The sequence below is a fragment of the Xiphias gladius genome, chromosome 5, assembly GCF_016859285.1.
Source record: "Xiphias gladius isolate SHS-SW01 ecotype Sanya breed wild chromosome 5, ASM1685928v1, whole genome shotgun sequence".
NCBI lineage: Eukaryota > Metazoa > Chordata > Actinopteri > Istiophoriformes > Xiphiidae > Xiphias > Xiphias gladius.
In genome coordinates, this window is record NC_053404.1 from 13209786 (window position 1) to 13220151 (window position 10366).

The following is a 10366-nucleotide window of genomic DNA, read 5'->3' on the forward strand; positions in this document are numbered from 1 at the left end:
GTCAGGGATAGAAATTATTACATTGTTGTGGCTGTGAATCAGTGTCATTCATTTATCACTGGTATTTTTTAAAATGTAGCACTTGATCGTAGGGCATTGTAGACTGATGATTTTTTTTTTTTGCAGCTTCTATATTTAGGACTCTTACTAGGCTGTGAATCTTTGTTAACTGAATTATTTTCGAATGAATCTGAACTCTTGCATTTTATATCACCCTGTTGTTGGAGCGTTGATAGTTTTTTTTCCCTAATCATTGCTTTTTTGAAGGATTTAGGGGAATAAACATTGAGTAGGTGAAATAATTGGATACCTACCCCCCTCATCAGGCCCCTGTTTCCCCATCCATCCATCCATCACTCCTCTCGCCATTCTCAGCAATGATAAGCACAGACTCGTGTGATTAATCAAGTTCTGATTATTGCCTGCTATCAAAGTCTGCAAAATGGAACCTGTGTCTGTCTCCTCAGTGCAACGAAACGTGCAGTGTTGTGTGACAACACAAACAAATAGAGGGATTAAAAAAAATCTTATATGGCTTGGATGGTGAGAAGTGTAGTTCCAAGGGCTTATCACAATTCCTGTTGTTGTGTGTCAACCTCTCAACTCGGGAAGAAGCATTAGCCTCCGTCATGGCTTGATATTGAGTGCGGTGCCCCCGACAGCCGCTAGGCGACACACATAAGACTCTTGCAGCTACTGGAATCTGTTCTTCAGTTTTGTCAAAAGATTTGTTGGGCAACATTTCCAAACCTCTTTATATTCATTTAATCGGACATTTGAGTTCGCATCCGTAGAGTTCCTTGGCGCGCCACCTCATGTACATTCCATACCGGGGCCGTGCTTATGGAAATTAATATGCAGATCAAATAAATCACAATTTAATGTTCCTGTATTCCAGGGCCTTTTTAGGTTATTGCAAGGAGGCGGAAATGGATCTGCATCACTGCGAAGGTGACAATTTTAACATATCATTTTTCTTGGAGAAAGAGGGAGAAGAAAAATGTATTGTTAGAACAAGATGTTCACTTGTTTCTACAGGAGAGCTGCTCGACTGTCGAATCAAGCGACAATAATTTAATCGGAGGGATATTGTTATTTTCTTATCAGGCTATGTTAGTGTTTAAAAAAAAAAAAAGCTAAAACAAGCTCAACCGCAGTGGAAAGCAGTTACACCACTGTCACTCCGTTTGCACATCGCCCCCCACTTTAATTTTAGAAAAATAAGGTCTTTAGACCAACTGCTAGTTGCAATGACTGCTTTAATGTACATTTCCCCCCCTTCTATCTCCCAACATCCACGTCTGTATATGTGCGTGCCTGTGTATACACATCTTATATGTCGCGGGGCCCGGGCTACATTCCTGTACTACAGTAACATAGCTAAGCCATTTCTCCTTCTGCACCGGCAGACGAGTGAAACAAAAGGCTGACCGGTGGTGCATAGCTATACTTCAGCACCACAGAAGGTGGAGAGCGCTTCCCGGGCAGCCTGTGTGTGGATGGACAGCTCCCACCGACACACACGTTCACCGAACGCGCACGCACGCACACACACACACACACACACACACACACACACACACACACACACACACACACACACTTCAACACATACAGGAGCCATTACATGCATGTTCACATGAAAAACCAGAGCTTTAAAAATCGTTGTATGTATTTATTTTATTTTATTAAAAGGGGGAAAGAAACAGTACACGAATAATGCGTTACAGTTGGAAACGACAGGAGCAAACCTTCACTGCGAGAACGACAGCAATAGTTTTTTTTAAAAATTTAAATAATACAAAGATATGATGTGTTTCCTGGGTCTGTAGACGTCTGAAGAAAGAGGGATCATCTCTTGGCATTCACCGCGTGCCTTAATTGTAAGACATTAAATCAAGGTCCGCTGTGAACACGGAGAGACACAACCCGCTCGTCTGTGTCTGTGTGTGAGAGAGAGAGTGTGCGTGCTTGCGTGTGTGGCTGCATGTGTGTGTCCGTCCACCAGCTGCGTTTTCTCTACTGTACGACACGGGCAGACACCTAGAAGCTTACCCTGAAACCTGTTATTACAAATATAATCATTTTGCAGCCTTTTTAGGCCTGTGTTGTGTGACTAAAAACTGTATCGGGATGCAAAGTGTGAGCAAAAATGGAAATTTAAAAAAAAAATCCCAATCATCTGGGTCCAAAGAGATCAAATCCTCTCCCGGTTGTTGTTCAGGCCTACCTTATATTGTTATTTAAAAACAACAACAAAAAAAACATTCAATTGGAGAAAAAGAGGTTAAGTTATAGGAATGACTTAAACGCAAAATAATGCCAGCAGGTAGTTTTGCGGGCCAAATGATTATACGTCCCAGGCCGCTATTCAGGCGAAAAAGGACTCCGTTCGATCTGTTTCCGTCGACTGCTTTGTCCAGAATTGCAGAAAGCATAAAAGTCCCCCATTATCCAATAATGCACCTACAAAAAACAGAAAACACAAAAATGCGTCATGAACTTCATATAGGATTGCAGATGACACAATCTCATATTCCACATTGACCTGTTTAAAAACCAGCTGGTTTCCATAAAACAGAAAAAAGTCACGGTCCAAGTCCAAAATAGTGATTTTCCTACTGACATAACGCACGCAGTTTTTTTTTCTCCCAGCAATTACACATACACAAACGCGAACACACTCACACACAAGCCTGCAGCGTCTACTCGCGGGTCACACGTTAAAACTGCCGCAAATCACAAATGGAGCAGCTGAAGAGCCTCGGTAACTGCGGGTGTCCTGAACACAGCGATGCTCTATGTACATGCGTCCATTCGCGCGTCTCTCAACAGCAAACTGACCGGGACACCGAGACCGAGCTGTGCTGCGCGAGCCCAGCACCGACACCGACTAAATGGGACTGATCTCCCTCCGTCCGGTCTTTTCCTCTGACTTAGGGATTAATGGTGCTCCAGCCAAACAAATGAGGCATCTGCCTTCAGCATAGGAAGATTGCGATGGGGGGGGGGTGACGTCACCGGGCAAACAGATGTTCCTCTATATTACCCAGCGTCCTCCTGGATCACTACTCTGTGTCCTTGAAACTAGGAGGGAAATTGACGACATCCCCCATTCGGAGTATCAACGTTTATCACTAAAATGTGTTAATAGTTCTGCAGTTGACTGGTGAACACTCGCTCTCTCTCTCTCTCTCTCTCTCTCTCTATGTTTGTGTGTGTGTGTTTGTGTGTGTGTGTGTGTGTGTGTGTGTGTGTGTGTGTGTGTGTGTGTGTGTGTGTGTGTGTGTGTGTGTGTGTGTGTGTGTGTGTGTGTGTGCGCACGCGCGCACGGGCCGGCGGAGGAAATGCCAACAATGGCCCCGCAAATTGTGAAGCCCTAAATCTGGCATTGGCTCTGAACGGTTATGCAACATTGCACTATTCAAAAAAATTGAGAACACACGTGTACGTACACTCACACTCATGCACGGGCACATGCCCCCCCCCCACACACACACAAACATAGACACACACTCAGGGATGAGGGAGGGATGCTCGTGTCATCCTGAGCCTGCTGTTTCGTGTGAGTCCAGTTTCTACAAATATTGTATTCTGCTCGATGTGATGAGCTGCAACTAAATTTTAGTCCTTGACATCAGAGTTTTAGTATATGACACTCAATAAAGTGATGGACTGTATTCTGTCTGTCAGGATGGGATTATAACATACTAAGCGTGATGGGAAAGTATAGTACATTCTGTGTTTAGAGATGTAGCCTATATTTTAGGATAGAGTACTTGCATACATATTACTTTCTTGTAAATGGGACTGACACAGATCCGAGATCAGTGTAATTCTAATCCAGTTTAATCTGCAGCGATGCAGACTGCAGAGAAGCTATTGATTTGCATATCTACTAATGCAGTCTAAAAACTGCTTAAATTCAAATGAAGTCAGTGCTGTCTAATCATAACTAGAAGTCGCATACCTGCCTTCCAATCTGAGTTTGCCGGAGCCCCTGAGCTCACCATAAACTGGACCAGTTCTACATCTGACAGCCAGTGTTTAACCAGTAAGGCGCAAAATCCACCGTGTGAAAAGCAGGGTAGTGAAAATGAAGAGGCGCAGGCTCGGAGACACGGCAATTGCAATGTATTCACCCATTCGCTAGAGTCGTGAGGAGAGGGATGCAGAAACAAAGGGAATCGCCATTTTAGACGGAAACGTCCCCATCCCCTGAAAACCGGGCGACCCTCGCAGCGGCCATCGTTTGGAGCTTCGTCACGGCTTGTCAGCACATCCCCACATTTCGGGTCCCTCTAAGTATCTGGCCACCAACAGGAAAACGACCCCTATTGTCCTTAAGCACCGCGCAATGAACGAACGATGTGGCTCAGAAATGCACCGTCCTCTATATCCTTCTTATTGATTATGCAAACGTAGACATCAAACGCGGGTTTGGTTGTGCTTTCCTATAGCCTATAGCCTTTTGTTTTTGGGGGGTTTTTTTTGGTTGTTTTTGTTAGCTCTCTTCCTTAAGTGGTTCGTTCCCTAAAGCCCGCAATAACAATGGCAAGTGCAAAGTGCATGGGGGAGCGTACAGGACCGTTATCTATCTATAGATGCAAAATTATCACCATTCTCCTTTTAATCTATGGAAAAAAACACATTTTACCAGCGGTTGAAGCAAAATACAATTTGAGTCTGACTGATCAAAGGGTCGAACAGAAAGCAAACGCAGACATAAGATACTCACCATGATATGGTCCACGCCATATGGTGGTACACCGTGCTCGGCTAATGTTTATCCGTGCTCTGCTGTTTTGGTGTTTTGTTTTGTTGTTTTGTTGTTGTTTTTTTTTTGTTTTGTTGTTGTTGCTGTTGGTTTTTGTTTTTTGTTTTTTTTCCCATTTCATTTTAGCATTTTTACTTCACTGCAGATCTTAGCATCATGGAGGCAGTCGCTTGTATTCCCGGGTCCTTTCGGTGTAGCGGTGGACAAGCAAAGACTCCGTTTGGACGAGAAGCTGATACCACCAGTGAGAGCGATGCTGTAGCCTCTGCAAAGCATGGCTGCGCTCTCTCGCTTTTTTTTTCAAAAGAGGGCAGGTCGTTCTGTGCATTACAATGAGTTAAATCTCTCTCTCGCCCTCTCGCTCTCTCTCTCTCTCTCTCTCTCTCTCTTTCCCCACGCGCACACGCATTTATAGGTACAAATGCGAGCTTCTGTGCGCGCTCTGGAAAATCCAATACTATTTTACGCATTTTAATTATTTTTTAAATTATTATTTTCATGCACATTGCAGCTGTTAAACTGCCTTTCAGTGAGCAAGGAAACACTACAGTGTACAACTGTTGTAGTTTATATGTGCAGCAATACTGTATAATCGTAGCGGAGCTCCACATTAGGAATATGTGCATTCGGATCGTTGCCTTGCACACCACAATTAATCATGTTTAATGCCGTTTGTCTTTAGAGGTTCATTAGTGCGTTGCAGTTCCAAACACCAGGACGCTGTATTACAACTCAGTTTCTATAGATTGTCTTAGTCCAACTGTATGTGAAGCCTGCCCAGATAAAGTGAGCGGTACTGTAGGCTACACCAGTCATTAGGAAACGTGGTTCTGTTTGGTTTGCAATGTGTTATAAACGTAACAATGCAAATGCTTAAAACATGTCACAGTTTTTCGCTGTTTTGCCAGTAAAGAAATTGGTTAAACGTATTTCTTCTTACATTTGCATTTCTAACCGCAATCTTTTCTAACATCTAGGCTCCCTCCGGTTCACCAGTTTTTACATGCAGGCTGACAGGCTCTGTAGTTTAGGAGGTCTTGGTTAGGCATTCAGCATTGAGGCAGTAGGCTAATTGATTGAAGCAAGTGGCAGTCCTGCACTGCTCGTTTGTATCCCCTTCACTTCCTGCAGTGATTGACTCCCAGGCCAAGATCCAATCTAAACCAGGGCCCCATGGATGATGTCATCTGAGTAACCTCACTAACCCCTTAGTCAAGGCGGAACACATAGGCCTGCCAATGCCTGTTTACCTCCAACCTATTAATATATATCTGATTCCAAGCATTAGAAATAGCCTGTAGGTGTAATTCACGGTCTACTTTTTCGAGTCCTCTCCTTCTGCCGTCTCATCCTCTTTGCTTCCATTCTTCTCTTTCACAGTTTCACTCTCTTACTGTTTTGTTGTTTCACTCTGTTACAGTTTTGGCCTTTGACGGCTGCAAGAACCCAGTCAGTGCAATGATGCAACATCATTGCGTGATGCAACATGGGTGAACATAGCACTAACAGCCTTATAGTTTTGTCAACATTTTTATTCTTTATTTAAAGGGTTTGAGGGAGAGTCTGTCGGGGCTTGCATCAGGCTACATATAGAGGGAAGTTTGAAAGCAGCTTTTTCTCCTGCAGAGAGGGGGGTAAAGCTATTGTTCCCGCTGAAACAATGGGAGCTGCGGGGCGACATGCAGCGGTGCGCACATGAATGGCAGGGCTCTGGCATGTGTGTGGGTCAGTGGCCCGGGGTCTCCGTCCCAAAGCCCCTTTCCCAGCGCCTCACAATGAACCTGCACAAGGTCGGGGCTCCCAGGGGTCACAGGCCACCCCCTTTTGTCCTGCACTTCAAAACACATAAACATTTATTAATCAAGAGGCAGCTACTGTGCCCCCCGTTTGAAAAAAAAGGGTGAGAGGGGGGCGTGAAAGGGGAAAAGAAGTGGGGGAGTAAGAAAGAAATAACTAGGGGCTGCAGATGCAAATTCCCTTATTTGGACAGAGGTGGAAGTTTGTAGAAGTTGCAGCCTGATAGTGGAAGTAGGGGCTCTGTGCAGCAGTCAGCCGGCGGGTGGAAACACACGGCCAAGTAGGACTGTTTGGACTTAGTACTAAATTCAATCTTGCCAGTCTGTTTAATTTTTCTGTTGGATATGCGTTCCACATCTCTGGAAGGGGATTTCTGTCGCACAGTGACACGCTGTTGCCCACACCTGAGGACTCAGAGGACAAAAGGGGGTATAACCGCTTGCACAGCACTGAACCGATCTGACGAATCTGCATAAAATAATGTAGTCAGTGGCAGCGCATTACCACAGTGAATACCATTCGTTTACATTAGAACACACGGTGGCTGCAGGATCGAAACGCCCTTCATGTGCACAGCTTTCTGCACGTGGGAGTCGATGTGAACAAGTGCAAAACTAGAGCTAAGGCGACATCGAAATGCTGTTTTGTTTCTACATGCATTTTCGACCGAAGCTATTCAGTCATTTAATGACTAGAAAAGTGTAAAGCAGGCCTCCTTCAACAGTTTTGCCACATGAAACGTACCTACTGGAGAATTTACTTTAAAAAAAAAATCAACTTAATTTTACTCACGATCAAATAACACTTAGCACCGGGCAAAATAACCTTCATTAATTTCATTTGAAAGGTACTTGTGGGCATTAAAGCTCCCCAATAAGCATCGGTGTTAGTCTTTTTGGGAAACAGTGTAACGAATTGAGAACCAAATCGAAACGAAAATTGCATCTGCCTGTAGGAAAATGTGTCCAGGCTGCTGCAGGCTGTGTGCTCTGCAGCAGTAAAAGGTGTAGTTGCATCGGTTTTGGCAACGAGATGCCTTAATAACCGCAGCCTTTCTATCAGCCCCCCTTCATTTTTTGCATCATGTGTCAGGCCTTCTCCCCAACCTCAAACAACCTAAACGATGTTGCTCTTTGTACTATTATATTCTCTGTACATCAAAGCTGGTTTGATTAGTTCATTTAATTATTCTTCTTTTTTAACTTATCAGTAATTGGTAAAAAAAAAATTGTAATAAATTTGTACGAAGTCATCATATAATTAGTGTGATTTTGATTTTTTTTTTTAACAATTTTTTGTTTGGTCATAATTTGATTATAATGAAGAATAGCGAGTTGTTTTAAACTGAAGTTTTTTTTAATGAGTTTTTTTGCTTTCACATGTGTAAAAATGTGCTCCTGATAACTGCGTAGCAACAACTTCAAAATAATATTCCCAGCATTGTTTGAACTAATTCTAACGTATTTTTTTGTTGTTTTTGAATTTTCCTAAACGGTTTTGTGAAAAGCAATCACTACAATCCTGATAATTCATGTTAATAAGTTGGAAAAGGTCGTTTGTTTAGGTTTCCTGGCTGAAAAGAAATGATGCTCTGTCTAATGTTACATCAACAACACAGACAGGTAAACATACCTGCAGTACCACATAAGAAAGAGAGGGCATGCTGTGTATGTCCATAGTTTGAGTGGAAATATTTGGAAAATTCAGCAGTGGAATATTTAGAGAACATGTCCTTTTAAATAATGACAATTTCTTACTCTTATTTTATGTCCAAGTATAATTCCCATCATGACTATAATAATGCAACCTTTTGCATGTATTAACTAATGCCTTCTGAACAATTGTATTGATATTTATTTTTATAAATAATTTAATAAAAAAAAAATAAAATGTCTTCATTCTATTCATATTGTCATTTTGCCAATGGGTGAAAATTGCTTTTAGACACAAATCAATTTCAAACTTACATCAATTTGTAAAACTTAATACATAAAACATTGCTTGTATAAAAAAGCAGATGTGTTGTTGTTATGAGAACCTTGATACTACAATATCTGTAACTCCGTCATCAATAGGTTGTTGTTTATGGAGTAATGTGTCTTCTTTTTTTAAACTTCATGTTTTTACGTTTTGCTCTTCCCTATAAATACACAAAGATATTTTCTGACATCTCTACATGACCAAGTATTTGAAATTGTATCAGGTTTTAGGTATTCAGTATCAAAATGAATTCTTGCATAATCCGTATTTCTAAAAAAATCATTATTGGGGTCATAATGTTATATGTGCCACCAGTCCTGACCTGCAATGAATACACTCCAGAATTAGAGAATAACCCAGTAGATGTAGATCCTGCTTTGTTTCAGCATATGACCTCAATGCATTTTTTTCCCCAAACAAATCCTGACGGTAATGTGTGCCTGCTTAGGCCAAGCAGGGACAGCACGCTCCCCAAGCTAACATCAAACACCAAACAGCAGTTGTTATTTCATGGTTGCGTGCAAGCAGAAAACAGGTCATCTGCACTGGGTTACAGGCCTGCTGGCTGTGTTTGTAGTGTCCTCCAGTGTGCATCTTCCCTCGTACTACTGACATTTTGTTTTCCACTCAGTATAAAATCCTCTTTTCATATCTTTGCCTTAATTGCTGTAAAATTTACACATTCAATAACATCTGTAATTTCAGAGGAGAATGTATCAGAGAGGAGGTGCACTTTTTAGTAATGGTGTGTAAAATAAGAAATCTCAAGATGAAATTTTGTGTAGGCAGTTTGTAATTTGACTTAGTTAAGGTACATTTAAAAGACATTACAAAAACTTTCTTGTACAGTGCTTTTAAGGATAACGTGAAGCTTTATTTTTTTCTAACTACCATGCAAAATTGACCATATATTGTACAGTAGAGAGCTTAACCTGAATTCCATCCAAAAAGGATGTGTGTCATCTAGAATTTTGATATCTTGGATGAATTCTGCCCCCTTGCCATATAAACATTTCAATCAGGAAACTGAATGCTGTCTGTAATCACTGAGGCGGATACTTTGTACTATGCACCTTGTAGTGTTTTGTGTGAGTGAAGCAAGGATGACTGTGTGGGACCTTTCCCCTCTGACATTAGTGGGAGGTCAAATGTGCATGTAGGGCACCTGGTTCTCCACTTCCCCTCTCTCTGTGATGTTAAATGTCAACCAGAAGCATCCAGAGAATGCAAGGTGAGCCTCCATTCTAATGCTTATGCCAGGAGATCATTACGTCTGACTCCCAAAGCCATGTTTTTTTCTTGTGTAGGGCAATTAAGGCTGTGGTAGAGAGGAAATTTACAGAATCATTAACCTAAGGGTTTTTATTTTAGTGAAATAGGTGGTCTAAGAGTTGGTGTGCTGAAAGGAAAACCTCTGGCTTTGATATAAATTTAAGATGAGCAGATTAATCTTGCTTTGTTTCAGAAAGATGTGTGTTAACAGCCCTGCATGTCTTTAGGTGTAGTGAAGACTCTTATCTTGCTTGTGTGAACATAAAGCAATCATTTCATTAAACAAATCAATTAATTTATTCTGGGCACAGGTGCTGATGCTACTGGAAATAATTTTTCTCTAATAACTTGTATTCCAGCGCCACCACCTCGCATTGCGCAGTCAGTTATTTCTGTAAAACACATGCAGCAGGTGATATGATCAGATCACCGATTTTACAAGGCAGTATGGATAAATGTATACTTCAATAACTGCATTGCACTCTTATCCAACTGCCTCTCTGATTTGAGATACAGTTCAGCGTTGCGTCTCACCCAAGG